Here is a 16,222-nt window from a genome sequence, read left to right as displayed (position 1 = left end):
TTATATAAAAAAAATTAAAAATTAAATAAGAAATAAAAAATATTTGTCTGTAAAGAAATAGATAAAAAATAATTATTCATTTTTTCTTTATTAAATCTCTCACAAATTTACGTTAATTTCAAAGTAAGACCTATGCTAGTAACTGTTTCTACTAAACTTGACTTGGGAGATGCGCCAAATATATATATTATACATATCTAAGTAAACTGATTAATATATATCTTTCTTCGAATTTCTCGTATATGTGTAATGCGGTACGGATGAAATCAGCATAGAAGCGACATTAATATCCATTATATTCCCAACGATCCGCGCTCAACTTCGAGTCCTGCCAGTCGCTCCGCTTGCTTCTCTCCTTCCCGGGCTCCTCTTCGTCTTCTTCCGTCCGTTTCCGAAGCAACGGCGTATCCGCGGACCATTTCGTGATTTATGGAGAAAGTTTAGCCTCGCGATTATCCGACGAGGCCCGGTACCGCGACAGTTGGCGACTCGTCCTTCGGTCTTCCACATCCTGCCGCCGCTTTCCACTCCGTAGCCAGGACCGACCTTCCCGATTTCCGCTATCTCTCTTTCCGTCATTCGCTCGGATTAGTCCGAATCGCCATTCTCACCGCTAGATAGAACAGCGGCACGCGATTACCATTCCGAAATCATGATTTCGCGAAAGGGCAAATCTTCCATGCCGTTTCGTTCGGCGTGAACAGAAGGACCGGCGTGCTCGTAATTAAATTAGATCAGATCCCGCGCGTTTGTATTAACCCCCACGCACGGATTAAAGCAGAAACATTTCAGTGAAAATATTTTTGCGACAACTACCGGAAATATAAATTCGTGTCTTAAAATTGAATTTGCGAAAACTCCCTCTCGCCCTCGGTTAATGCAGTTAAACTCCTTGTTCTTGGAATATTCTTTTATTAAAAATGTCAGATCCAGTGTTCGTTATGCGCGAAGAAATTCAGGCCCACTAACTTTATTGTAACAAGAAATTTATATTTTATAAAATTGCATCAGTAAATCTAAACTAGTATGCGTTTATAAATTTACGAACAATCTGTATATATGAATATGTATGAATATGTCGTTACTGTTCACTTATTCATCATATGTCTCCAATAAAAATTTAAAATTTAAAATTTAATAACATCGCTGGCTTTTTGTGCAATTAAAATGAACTTATTGTTTGATAGAAAAAAGTTTGCGCGAGAGGATTTTTCTGCCGTTTTGATTTCTATAAAAATTTGTTTTCCATTTCAATCAAAGAACAGAAAATTGATTTTCTACGTAGAAATTATTGACAGTCCGCAGATACTCAAGCACTATCGCGAGCAATATACGTAGATGTGTGCACTAGGTTTAATAAATACAACAATCAATAGTTCTGTCAAAATGAAACTCGCTTACAATCAATCAAAAATGCCATTTATCCGTTTTTAGATCTAAATATCACGCTGTCAGTACAAGATCACCGTAACTTGAGAAATGTTGTTTTTGAATTGCAGCCATCATCATTTTCCATGATTCATGCTTCATCGAAAGCATTTTTTTTTTTCAAAAAACAATTACGATAATCTTGACAATATGATATCAATTTTGTTAAATGAATGATCGTCGATGTGATTGAATTGAAAAACTTCGTTCTCGATTTAACATCAGACGCGTTGAAATAAATAATCATCGTTGTTTCTGTTTTCGCAATCGCATCAAGTTTATGTAAATACTCTGCAGAGTCATAGTACACTTCGACAGCGTAAGCTACTTGAACCAGTTTAGAGCGAGCGCACAAGGAGAGTGTAATGTCTTTCAGACTAGATAATGCGACGTCTCTCTTCGTGTTCTTGCTCTCGAGAGTACGCGTCTCGTGCCGGGGCCCGAAAAACCGCTCCCCCTCTTGCCGCATTTCCCTTTGCATTTCCGTCTACCCCTATTCCCCTCTCGTCTTCGTCCTCTCTCAACCCTGTCGCTCGCTCGCTCATTCCAAACAGATGTCGCGTTATGATTCTCGGTGCGAGAGCTGGAGCAACTACTACCGCCTACGATTCCTCCCCCGCGTGGCGTCTACGTTCGCCAGATGTCATGTAAAAAGTTCGCTCGAGACGCTAAAGACGACCCTGCACATGCTGTGTTTCCGCGTGTATCCGAACGAACGAGACATGAGAATGCGTCGACTATTAAATCGTCTTACGAGAGAGGCTTGAGAACGAAACGAAAGTGAAGACGTTCTTGCCACAGAGCTGCATACATTTACAAATAAGAAATAAAAGATAATATATAATATATATGTTCTACGTATAATATGACATTTAATAATATTTGATAAATTTTTGAATAATTTTAATTGAATAATTTGAAATTGAACAATATTTTTGATAAATTTTTGAACAATTTTAATTTGATATTTTTGAATTAAAAATATAATTATATATCAAAGAGTAATTAAATCTTTTTATTTAATTACTATTTGGCACATAATTATATTTCAATTAGAAAGAGATGATAATGCAAAATTGTATCTCTGTACAGAATAGCGGGATAAACTTTCTTTAAAGATAGCGAGCTAAAGTAAACTTGGTTTTTTTTTCATATTTTTTAAAATTTTGTGTAGTGCATTTCCGAAATGTTCATTAATCTTTACGAATTCTCACGTGATGCAATCAACTATATAAATGATTTATATAAATAATTAATGACTCTTTTTCGAGTGCGATGCAAGCAACGCGACGTTTATACATCAACGTGCGAATTATAACAACTCTCGGTAGTGATACAAAATAATTGAAATAACAAAGGGTGATTGAAACGTTTTAATTATGGTTTTAGGAAAGAGTATATCGGACAGTGTCGGAACTGTAGTGGGCTATACACATATTTTGTTCATTCGAGCCACCATCGATCTCTATTGCCTTCAAGTGCGACACGGTTTCAATCTCGAGAGTGAATCAGAGCCGAGCAAACTTATGCAAATTGTCAGATGGATACGGAAATAGATTTTCCATAACACAGTTACATTCAGTAACGTTTCCTTAATGAGAATGCAACTTTAATGACTTCCGTCGCGTCTGGGAAGAACTTTGTTATTAGATAAAATTAATTCCTGCCGATGCTTTTTACCGAGCTGCATTTAAATTATTATTTGTTATTCATGTACCAGATTAATCGCTCGCGGATCTCGTCAACTTCTTTCTCATGTTTACGTCGAAATAGAAGAATACAGGTTTCTTGTATTAAAAATATTACGTGTTTAAAATATGGAGAATAAAAAGGATACAAGAGCAACGTCAATCTCTTCGGGGAGACTATTTAAACAAATAGACGTTGTGATCTTACCGAGATTATTAAGCCGTGTGCGAGAGAGACGTTTCATTCCAGGGGCTGATAATCGCCCCGGCCGACCCCTAACCGAGAGAAATTAGCCGCGAGTTAGCCGGAACTGCTCGTCCGAGCCCCAATTTCTAGCGCCCTCGAATAGGAGGCCCCGTTTATACGCGCGTGATTAATGTCTTTAATGTCGCCCCCGATCTCCTAATCCCGTCCGCGATTTTAATAACCCTCGGCCACCTCCCGCAACGACGACGACAACGAAAGCGTGATATTGTGCGACGCGCGTCCGCTTTTATGGGACCCATTTAATGCCATTCGCGCAACGAGGCTGGAGCTTATCGCATAGGCGGCTTCGCGTTCGTCTTAGAATTGAAAGAGGGAATGATGGATACAATTTTCTGATGAAATAATTCTCAACTAATAATTAATTCTAATAATTCGATCCAATAATTGATTTCCTTTGGATTATTTATTAAAAGTATCTAGAGTCTAATTTAAAAAATACATATTACACAATCATTTCCTCGATACTGAATCGTATTAATTTCCCTCGATGTGGACGCCATTGCGAGGAAGGGGAGAGGGGAACGAACTCATGCGGGGACAGACGGTGGGCCGTGTAACGGCGCGAGTAACAACAGCAATATGCCAGCGATATCCCGTGGCGATGCATTAATGCGAGATGCAGCGGGAGAGATGGGATAGGGGGGAGGGGGGCAGAGGGTGAAGAAGCAGGGGGGGCGAGAGGGAACAGCCCGCACCGCGGGCGTGCCGTGTCTTCTCGCGCCAAGGATGAAAGTTTGATGAGATCCCAGCCACGTGACTACCCAGCGAGATCGCGGCAGGTTATGCGTGTGTGTTATAGGTGGGCCCCCTCGAGTGCCCCCGGGTCGCCACGTGCCGCAGGAATGTCATTATATGGAAGGGGGAGGCAGGGAGGAGGCAGGATGAGGAAGGATATTATGAATTCGCAGCTGGCGCGGACTTGCGTCTTATTGCGCTCGCGGCTTTCCGCCTTTTGCGATATTAACTTCACTATGTACATTTCGGAACTCAGACCTACCCTGGACGCGTAGGATATCATCTCCTTGTTATTACGTCGGGAATTCTAAAGAACATGAATTTTACTTAAAATCCTTTGGATTCGTAGCTTTCGAGTAAAAGTTTCCAGAATGGAAATTCATTTTGATAATTTGAAATAAATTACCATCGAGAGAAAAATAGCCTTAAGTCTCCAATAGTCTTATTTCTTTTAAAGTTAGTTAAAAGAGATGAAAAATACCGTAGTATCTCCCAAGGAGAGATCTCTATTTTACGTGCGTTTATTATTACTTAATTTAGCAATTTATATTTTATACGCAACGAATTATCAACATCCAAAAATATACCCGTTTTCCATATACATTTTTTATTTACTTGTCGCGAGAGAACCAAACAAAAGAAATTTGTAATAAATAATAAACTCTGTTGTTAATTTATACTGGCGGAAATTCGCGAGAACAAATAATAGAAGTAGAGGGTAAATATCATTCTCGTAGAGAGCGCGTATGATTAATGGCGCGAATTGAAATTTCAGGCAAATTTCGCGACAAATTTCAGCAGATCGCGAGAGAGCATTCGTTGGGTAGATTTCGTGAAAACTTTTCGCAATGGAATCGTAGCTCGCCACCATCGACAGCAAAACAGAAGAACGACCCGCACGAAACCTTAAGGGAGGAAAGAAGGAGTTGCTTCTTTCCCCCGTCACGAAACTTACGTGCATGCGCCTTTTCGCGTAATCGGACTTTGGAAAACACAGTTAATGCGCTCCGGGCGATAAACTTCTCGGCGAGAGATGCGACACGGCAATTTTGTTCCGCTGATTTAAGCCACGCTCTAAAAGCGGCCCCGCAATTAATTCCCAGCTTTTTTCGATGGTTCCTACGGGGAATCTCTAAGGAAAAGTTTGTTAAAGTTGGCGATGGCGTAATATTTTCATTCGAACGAATTAAAAGGAGATCGTCTGTTGGCGACTTGATTACATCGCTTGAAAAGTACATGTAATACGTCATTAATATTAATATTGTATCAACATAATACTTGAACATTCATTCACAAGTACATTTATATACAATCTCTATTTCTATTAACAAAAAAATGTATAAAATAAATAAATAATATTAAATAAATAAATAAATATATATAAATATATAAAAATATAAAAATATACTATTCTTGAAATCAAGAAATAAAATTTTTAAATTTGTGAAGTTTCCCTTCGATACAACAAATTAAATAAAATAATTCGATACATCGAATATACAAGTATACCATTAGAATTTTTCTCTCGTAAATTTCTCTCGATAAGAAGGGAATCGATACACTATCGCTGTGACAGTTCGCTTCGTTTTTTCGAGGACGATGCGCCGAACAGCCTAAACTTTTCTGATGCCTCGCAAGCGTTCCGGTATATAATTTCTCAACAGCGCGCACTATGATTTCCTTCGCTCGGAGATGCTGCCCGACGTGAGTATGTCGGAAAACTTTTCACCGGCGGGAAAAAAACCGCGGTGGGAAAGTATGCTTGCAGCGCGAGGTGAGTGCGAGCGAGCCAGCCGAGGCTCCGTCTCATGTAACGTCAAAATGCGCTGGTAAAGTTACCATGTAATTTCGCGAAGTACGTGAAGAAGAGACGGGTCGACGTTGCCATCCTCGTCGTCGTCGTCGTCGTCGTCGTCGTCGACGTCGACATCAACGCGCTACATCGATGCTTACGAGACACAAGGAAAAGCTCGCAATCCCTATCTGATTTTCACGAGCATCGCATATATCGCGAATACGTAGACGACTCAAAATCGAAATCGTATCTCTCTTTTTTAGACGCTCGTCTCGCAGGTTCAGAAATTCAAGGCAACTCATTTAACATATCGAATTTTGAAATAATTGAATAAGTTTCGTTTCTTATATATTCAAGTTTAAAGATTTTATCCATTGACATCTTCGATAAATTATAATTGTAGATAAAATAATGATGTTTCGATAATGGAATAATTATATACTTCGTCCGATCTCTTCTTTGACGGAAATGCACGACTTCTGATATTGTATATCATTAAGGAAGTTCGACGTACGACAGCCAATGTCGAAGGATATTTCCTACGTGCCACGTCAAAGTGCTAAACTCACCGTACAACTTGGACAAGCGGGAAAAGGAGGTCGACTATCCGCGTACAATGCGAACTCCTTTGGCGGAACAAGGAGACCGCTTGACAAACTCGATGACTCGATTTGCTCGGAGTTACAGTACGATCGCGTTAGATGTACACTAGAGATATAAACGTGTCATAAATAACTCTAATTTGTTGTGACTTTGTTAGAAATATCGCGAGTTATAGTTTCGATACATCCCAGGTAGCAAGATGACGTCTAAAGACGTCTTAATAATGTACTATGATGTCATTAAGACATTATTAAGTAATTTGACAGACATTCTTCATGTAAGAATAAATTTAAAAATGTCAAACAAAATTATTTTGTACGAGGAGTTTCCTTTTTGACAAATTTAATTTTTAATTTTAGAAAATGAAGAACGTATTTATATTTGATGAATGTTGAAATACACTACTTAATTGGAAAATAGAGACATATCAATTTAGGAGATGTCGATTTGGTAATATTAATTTGCAAATATTAATTATCTAAATTAATTATCGTCAATTAAAAAGATATGTTAATTTTTTATTTGTTATCTTACAACAGAAAATATATTCTTTCGTTAACGGTCAAATCACGTTGTAAAGTACCGGTTCTCGTCCGATCACCGTAGTCAAGCAACGTTGAGCACGGTTAGTACTTAGATGGGAGACTGCTTGGGAACACCGTGTGCTGTTGACCCTTTTTTTGTATTTTCCTAATAGATCAATTAATTAATCGAATGTTATATTTTTGCAATATTACAAAAAATTATTTTTATTATTTATGTATTTTTCTGAATAATTTCTATTTGATTCTTTTTTTAAATAAAAATCAGATCTCATAAAGCGCATTATCTAATTGTTGATAAGACATGTTACATCCTTTTAAATATTTTAAATCCGGTTTTAGTATAGGTTTTTATAATTAACATTTATTATCCTAATAAACAAAATACTTTGCACTTAAATTTTAAAAAAGAAATTATTACAATTGTAATTAAAACGTAATACAATCTGACTGTAATAACGAATTACAAATTACACGGCATTTATTTAATAATTATTAATAACATTTATGGACAATTATTACCTTTTATGGAAATTTGAAACGATATATAACTTTTATTCATTATAGAAAATATCGTCAACGGTCAAATCACGTTGTAAAATACCGGTTCTCGTTCGATCACCGTAGTCAAGCAACGTTGAGCACGATTAGTACTTAGATGGGAGACTGCTTGGGAACACCGTGTGCTGTTGACTTTTTTTGTATTTTCCTAATAGATCAATTAATCAATCGAATATTATATTTTTGCAATATTACAAAAATTATTTTTATTATTTATATAGTTTTTTGAATAATTTCTATTTGATTATTTTTTAATAAAAATCATATCTCATGAAGCGTAATACTTAATTATTGATAGGATATATTATGTCGTTTTCAAGATTTTAAATCCGATTTTGGTATAGGTTTTTATAATTAACATTGTCCTAATAAACAAAATACTTTGCACTTAAATTTTAGAAAAGAAATTATTACAATTATAATTAAAACGTAATACAATTGATGATCTGATTGTAATACAAATTATACGGCATTTATTTAATAATTACTAATAGTACTTATGGACAATTATTACTTTTTATAGAAATTTGAAAACATATATAACTTTTATTCATTATAGAAAATATCGTCAACGGTCAAATCACGTTGTAAAATACCGGTTCTCGTCCGATCACCGTAGTCAAGCAACGTTGAGCACAGTTAGTACTTAGATGGGAGACCACTTGGGAACACCATGTGCTGTTGACACATTTTTTGTTTAATAAATCAATAGATCACACTTTTGTAATATTATAAAATATTATTTTTGTTATTTATATTTTTTCTGAATAATTTTTATTTTTAATTTTTCTTTAATGAAAAATCGATTATCTTCTAATTGTAAAGGGCAACATGTAATAACTGATAGAATATATCACGTTGTTTTAAAGATTTTAAATCCTCTTTTGGTATAGCTGTTTATAATTAATATTTATTGCTAATAAGCGATATTTATTGTCCTAATAATTGAAATTTTTTAAATAAGAAATTATTACAATTGCAATTAAAACAACATAATGTTATCTAATTGTAACGAATTATATATTAGCGAATTATCCATTATGCAGCATTTTCTTAATATAGTAATTAGTATAATAATGTAATATGATAATTAGTATAGGATTTTAAAAAATTATATTATTTTTATTTGTTATCATGCAGTAGAAAATATGTACATTTGTCAACGGTCAAATCATGTTGTAAAATACCGGTTCTCGTTCGATCACCGTAGTCAAGCAACGTTGAGCACGGTTAGTACTTAGATGGGAGACTGCTTGGGAACACCGTGTGCTGTTGACTTTTTTTGTATTTTCCTAATAGATCAATTAATCAATCGAATATTATACTTTTGCAATATATAAAATATTATTTTTATTATTTACGTATTTTTCTGAACGATTTATATTTAATTCTTCTTTAATAAAAATCAGATGTCATGGAATTTCTGATAAGTAATATTTCTGTCAGTTTAATGATTTTTAATCCGATTTTATTGTCATTATAATTAACTCATTATAATTAACATTAATTATATAATAAACAAAGTACAACTGAATTGAAAGTTTAGGTGAGAAATTATTACAATTTCAATTAAAACGACATAATGCAATTTGATTGTAACAGCGAATTGGAAGCCTCGAGCGAAAAGATTGAAGCGTTACGAATCGTATCTGGGAGACAAATAGACGGGGAAGCTGTCGGCCCGTGGCAGGAACCGGAAACAGTGTTAACCCCCTTGAGCGAGCGCGGTAAACCCAGTTAGCGAAACACGTAGCACCCAACGCCAAGTTGCGGAGACGGCCGAAACTCGCGACAGACGCGAGGCGAACGTAGAGGGATGAATACAGGCTGCGGAGGATAGGGTGGCAGTGGGTGGTCGGTGGGCGGCTGGGAAGTTTCGGGACAAACAATAACTACAACAACAACAAGCGGCGCAGGCAACTACGTCGTGCACGCACCGACGATAATTACAACAATAACCGTAACGACGTGAAACGGAGGTGAGAGGCGGGGAGGGGGGAGGGGGCGCGGAAGAGGAGGGGGAGCGGCAGTTTAATTAGAATCGTGTCTGTCGCCGACTTAAGCTCCCTCTCGCTACGAGCAGGATTTCGCCCCTTCTCGACACATAAGTGAAAAATCCGCTTAACCCTCTCGCGCCTAACGGCTTGTACGTGTCGCGCGAGAGGGATAAACCGAATAAGCGTTTCGCGAACGCGTGCGTGAACGTATTTACGAGAGATGTAATATACCTAAAAGCGATTATCAAGTAGTCATAAAAGGGACATTTATTGCGGAACGGTTAAAGTGGAGCGGACACAACGTGGTAGACACAAAGTGGTACAATAAAGAGGGGAGAAATAATGTTTAGGATTTTTCATAGACTTGAAAATATATATAAAAGGAATAAATTAGAATAAAATTTCAATGTGTGAAACTTGAAATATTCAAACAGAAATTATCTAATGTATCGAACTTCTCATCGTAATTAATTAAATTATAAAATCGGTCTCTATTCAGATATGTAGATTAATTTCTTGATTGATTTTGAATGCAGTGGCGAATAGATATATGCAACATTTCGAGCAATTTCATCTTGGCGAAGCGAATTTCCAACTTCTCGAATCGATATCCATCCTAACCGCGAACGGAGATGAAGGGTCGGTTTAAAGGGAAGGAGGATGAGAAGAGGAAGGACATGTACGCGGATGGGAGGTTTGTCTGCCTTGTTTGCCGCGTCCATATCAGAATGTTATTTGTCCTGGATATCCCGTGGGACGCTCGATCCCTATGTCCACCTCGAATTCAGCTCGTGCGTACAGGGACGCTTTACGCACGAATAATCGATACGTATTCTCGAGTGCTCTGATTTAGTGGCATTTCGAAGGTTAAAATACTTGATGAGTCCTCTCTCGTTCTTGAAATATATAAAACTATGTACTTTATATAAGTATTACATTATTTTTCGACTCTTCTTTCTTAAAATATTATATCAATTTCTTAAAAAATTACATTGTAATAAAGATATTATTACTGACTTTTTCTATTTTTATTTTTCTCGTCTTCTTACATAAAGTAATAAAATCTTTGATTATTAATAGACAAGTAAAAAAATGAATAGATATTCTGATAATGATGGGATTCCTATTTTTTATTTTTATTACACAAGAAGAGGAAAATATATCATATATATTTAATTATTAGAATAAATTCATGTTTTTGATGATAAAATTTGACGATAAATAATATTTTTTACACTTATCACAGATTTAAGGGAATATTTATTTAAGGAAAATATATATATAATACATATCTCATCATATATTATATATTTTATATATCACAATACAAAATTTATATGTATTAATTGCAATTGATGTCAGACTCGAAATCGTTAATAACTTGTATTATCAAAAAAATCAAATTGAAATGAAACGGCGACTTGAGCATCCACTTCACAACGTCATTTCTTTTCTCTATAGAAGAATTTCGGGAGGATGGATAGCTATTCGAAAGACCTGGCTTTACCAGGCCGGGAAGACCAAAATTTTGCGATCGAGCTGAACGCAACGGGAGCTCGGGCTTCTCGAGCGAGAATGCAGCTTCTCGCTCTCCTCGGGGTAATATTTAATTTCTTGCCCGACTGATTCCCTTCGCCAAACCCTCGGAACGCTCCCCCGAGGACTTCAATGTCGCACGGCGTCCCGACGCCGTGATAAAACGCCCAGCACGAGCGGCGAGAGGAAAGAGAGAAAGAGAGAAAAAAGAGAAAGGGTACCTCCCATTGAGATACTCTCATTTTTTTCCCCCGAGAAAAAGAGAGAGAGAGCCAATTTTCGGACCATCGGGTTATTCCACGACGGACGTGACGTATGCGACGGCGAGGCGCGGCTTGATTTGGTGTCCAGCGGCGCGTCGCGACGTCGACATGTCGTTTTTTTCACCGCGACGACATTCAGCCGCTCGAGTCAAAGTTAAATAACACATATAGTGTGGTCAAAAATATTCCTACTTAGCTTCTTTTCAATTTTCATAAGCGTAATTAATTAATTTACGTCAATAATTTACGGTAATTTCTGATACAATTAAGAAGACTCTTGAAACAGCTGAAAATATTTTCTAAAACTATTTTCAAAAACATTCGCGTATATACGATGAAAGTTATGTTAGAAAAAGTTTAAAACTCCTGTACGAGATATTTTGAAAGCGTTTTTTTTTTGTGATATGTATTGCGAATTTTATCAAAATACGGAGTGAGTCGACTGTTTAAACAGGATTTTCGATATCCGGCTCGCGGCGTGTCTAAAGGAAACCTTCCCGCGTCGCGCGGAAGTGATATTTTTCCAAGGGCAAAAATTGAAGCGTGAGTCTTATTAGATGACAGAGACGATCGATTATATGCATCGGCGCTTCCGCATCTCTCGAGCGATTTCTCGACTCTCGGCAGTCACTTTCTTCCGCATCGTCCTCCGGCTTTCCATCTCCTTCCATCTCTTCCTTCTATTTTTTTCTCGTCTTCGTCCCGCTCATAATTGATTCCCGGGCTCGACGTGTCGCTCCTTCGACGAGTTTTTCAAGATGCAACGGAGCGGAAGCGACGAAGGGCTCGACGGACGTGATATCAGTTCCATCCACACCTCGCCTCTCCGCGTCTCCTCGTCACATTATTTTTTATCTGTCCTCGCGGACAAACCTCCCTTGCGCGCTACATTTGCTAATAACGAACGATAAATTCGCTTTACGACTGCACTGGCGAGATAGGACGGAAGCGAATTCACGCCGCAGGAAGTGCGCCCGGGGACGATGCATCCTTCCTCTCCCTCCCCCTCTTCTGCCGTCTCGCTCCCCCCCTCATCCAAAACTTGAAAAATATATCAGGGAATGTTTCATTTCACTCGCGAAAATTTAATTTGTCAATTCTGATAAAGTTTATCAAATTAAAAAATATATATTTAGGAGCAAATTGTTGTTTCCACGTTATTCGGAAATAATTCAAATACGATTAAATCGACAATATTGATTCAGGAAATGCCAATGTATATCGTGTCTAAAGAGAATTTAATTAAATAATTAAAGCTGAAATGAATATCCTCTTCAGTTAAGAATATTCAATGCATTTCGCACTTAATGCCCAAACACACACGATTCGATATACATCGGCCAACAAATGTACGCGAAATGTTGGTAGCATCTCTGATTATCAATGATCGTCTTGCCAAAAACAGTACTTCGGGAGAAGAAGGATCTGTTTACAAGCTGTTTACGTTCGAATGGCGCACGAGCGCGCTTTGTCTGGAGCAAATTCTACAAGGAGAAGAAGCCGTATAATCGACACACTGCCGCGGCTTTGCCTCGCGAAACTACTTGGAGCCAAGTTCTTCGTTGTGGTTCTTTCTTCTTCGAAACTTCCTCGCGGGCGAAATATCGCGGCGTCAAGAGCGCCGAAGAAACCACGCGAAACACAAGTCCGGCGACGACATAGCGATCGCGACGTCCGCCTGGAAGCTCGAAAAAAGCTCCCGAGCATCGTATTAAGCTTAAGGAACAGCACGTACGGTTTCGTGCCTCTAGAATTGAATTGTGCAAAAGTATGGAAAATAAGGAAAATAACAAAGAGAGACAAACTCGCTCAGAAATAAGAAATATTCGCGTGGAATTATTCCTTAATTTTTTCAATCCATTTAAGATATAGTATTATTTGAGAAACCCAATTTTTCCTAAAATCTTCCCAACTTCTTAATCGCTGGTAAACTTACATTTTTTTACAGAATATATGTATTAATGCCAGCAATCGAACCTTTCCTTTACCTCAATCGATTTAAAGTTCTCAAGAGTAAGCGAGAATAATAGCGGCGATCTGTGTAGCTAGAGGACAAACTGTGATTCCGAAACACCCCGTAGAGTTTGCAATAACACGCCCGGTGCTCGGCGCGCATTTCTATTTCGTTAACATCCCCCGAGTACTCCGCTCTACATCTTCCCGTTGCTATTTTCTTCAGGAGCTCCTTCTTTCCCGCTTTTCTCGTCTCAGGGAATTCTTCTCTCCTTTTTGTTTCACGACTGTTTTAACTCACATGCTCCTCTTCGCTCGACCGCTTCCATGCACTCTATGAGAGAGAAACGGGCTGGAGAAGGAAAGCGGAAGAGAGAGGGGAGCAAAAAGACGAAGAAGAGAGTACCGGGTTAAGTAAGAACGTTTAAATTCAAACAGCCGCGACGCCGGAGGTGTTCAAGATTAAGGCTCGCTAGACCATCCTTTTTTTTCCTCCGGGAAGAGAAGCGGGAAATTCCTGGTCGGCTTTATAAATCTTTCGCGCGGAGCCAAGGAACGCGAGGAAGAGAAAGCGAATGAAATCGAGCAGGGACGTTGGGATGGAGGAAAGGGGTGGGCGAGCAGTCGCTGGGCCAAATTGAAATAAACTTACGAGGCTTCTGGACGGAGCGACGAATAATTCAGACTCTGGCTGCGAGGAGTTTCAAGTTGGCCAATAAATGTTGGCCTCATAATTCCGCGACTACAATAGATACAGAAACGTTTGACATTTGTATTGCCTGAGTCGGTGCAATCTCTCCTGCTTCCCTATCCGTCAACGATATTACCGCCTGAAGAAAAGAGATCAGGAATATATAGGATCTGTGTCTTTGGAGCAAATGTCTTGAAATATCGGCAAACCGATAAATCTGGATAAACAAAATTGATGGATTCAATGATAAATAGAAATCTGATAAAATGTACTCGAAAGATGGGATATATATCTTTAGAAAAATTCTTCTGGTCTTAACAAAAATATTAGATTTCTTTTTTAAAACAGAAAGAAGTTTAATAGTCACGCGTTTATTTTTTTTTTATCGAAATATAAAATCTGATATAAATATAACCCCAGCTATAAAATCTATTCTCATCTATTCGTTCTCATCTATTCATTCTCTTATTCATTGAGTACAGCTATCCTTGCATTCTTCGTGACGAATGCACTCGGGGATGAACATGTAACGGAGATATAGACGGAAAATAGGAGGGAAAGAGAGAGACAGAGGGTAGGGTACGAGTGCCTCGAGGAGCTATCGGCCTCGGGGATTATTGGCTTTTATCGGAGTTTGCAGCGCGAGCCAAGACACGTTTCTGTCTCTCATTGTATTTGCGTCCCATTTGGCAGCGCGTTTTCAATTCGGCGTGGCCGTGCATTTCGCGGATACTCGATCGGGGCTTATTGTCTCTCCTTCGGATGGTACCGCGATTTTCCGTCGTTTTCGGGTCACGAAACGGTCGCGCCAGAAATACGCCGCGCTTGCCATTCAAGCGAATTTGGTCGACGCGCTTAATAGAATTTATTGCAAAAATTAAATTACGAAAGAATGAAAAGTTCGTAAAGAAAAATATTGCAAATATAAGATAGCAATAAAATTGAGAATAAATAATGTAATAAAAGAGAAAAAATGTAAAAGAATTGAGAATAAATAATGTAATAAATGAGAAAAAAAGATAAAAATAGAAGGAAAAAAAATAAAAAATTAAAAGAATTGAATAAAAAGTTTAATAAATTTCATAAAATAAAATGTAAGTGAAATCTTAGTAGAAATAAATGCGGATTCAGACATTTCTGTCGCAAATATCGATGCACTATTGTTGATTGGATTGGATTCTTATTATTGATTGAATTGGATTTATTCCATTCTCATATCTCATTCCTTGCGTTTTGCTCGTGTAAAACGCAAGAAATAAATCGGAAAAATGCGACGAGAGGCAAAACGCGTCATCGTAACACGTCGTTTAATGTCTGTCGTTTATACTGATTCGAATCGTTGACGATGTTTTCTTTGATCCTGGAATTAATCTTTTTTTTTTACGAGAAACGAACGAGGATGATCGTATCTCCTTTTTTCGTTTACCTAATTAATGCCGATCGTCATTGACATGGATTTGTTTTAGAGTGCTATTAATGCAAGCTATTAATACAAGCTTGCACCTGCCATATTTTTCATTATTCCCGGTATTCAAAGCAAAACAACCGGTCGAGTGAACGATAGATATTCGATTAATTACGACGGTCTGCCCACCCCCTTTCGCTTTCACCTCCTCGCCGTCTCTTCCTCTATGACGCACGTGAACATCGCTGATAAAATAGCTATTTGCGATCGCCTTTTTTCGTTTGGAAGCGAAAAACGACGAGAGGGAAGGAAATTAACCCACGCACTCGACGCTGAGCGAACAACAATGTTGTAGAGATGCGCGGACGACGAAATTAACATGGATGCTCGATCGCAGGCAATCGAACATGATCGATAGAGGATTGGCGAGCTTTTGAATGGATCTTTTGGCAGTCTTTCTCTTGGCACCGCTCTATGTTCTCGCGCTCGTTAGCAAGATGATTAGATTTTTTTGTCGATAATGAGTGATACGATCTGTTTGCAAATATTTACAATTGATAAACGATAACTTTTGGTCAATACGTCTATCTCGAATTACGTTAGTGTTTGTATGTGAGAGAAAAAGAAAGAGAGGAAGAGATGAATAATCGAGGACCGAAACTAAAATTGATTATATATACAAAATCCATATTCATTATTTTTCTTTGGAATTTCGATTATTTATTAGCGCGCGTGAAAACAATTTGTAGCATGGGAG

General features: G+C 37.8%; 1 protein-coding gene and 4 pseudogenes across 1 annotated transcript in view; all 5 read left to right on the top strand.

Annotated features, from left to right (window-relative positions):
- Window positions 1–16,222, top strand: part of LOC105253622 (BTB/POZ domain-containing protein KCTD3) — a 316,103-nt gene that overhangs the window by 54,228 nt on the left and 245,653 nt on the right. The window lies entirely within an intron of this gene.
- On the top strand, window positions 7,072–7,191 carry LOC112637772 (annotated as a pseudogene).
- On the top strand, window positions 7,635–7,754 carry LOC112637774 (annotated as a pseudogene).
- On the top strand, window positions 8,188–8,307 carry LOC112637779 (annotated as a pseudogene).
- LOC112637777 lies at window positions 8,779–8,898 on the top strand (annotated as a pseudogene).

Source organism: Camponotus floridanus, unplaced genomic scaffold, assembly GCF_003227725.1.
Source record: "Camponotus floridanus strain SB8 unplaced genomic scaffold, Cflo_v7.5 scaffold2, whole genome shotgun sequence".
Taxonomy (NCBI): Eukaryota; Metazoa; Arthropoda; class Insecta; order Hymenoptera; family Formicidae; genus Camponotus; species Camponotus floridanus.
This window is presented reverse-complemented; position numbering and strand designations above follow the sequence as displayed.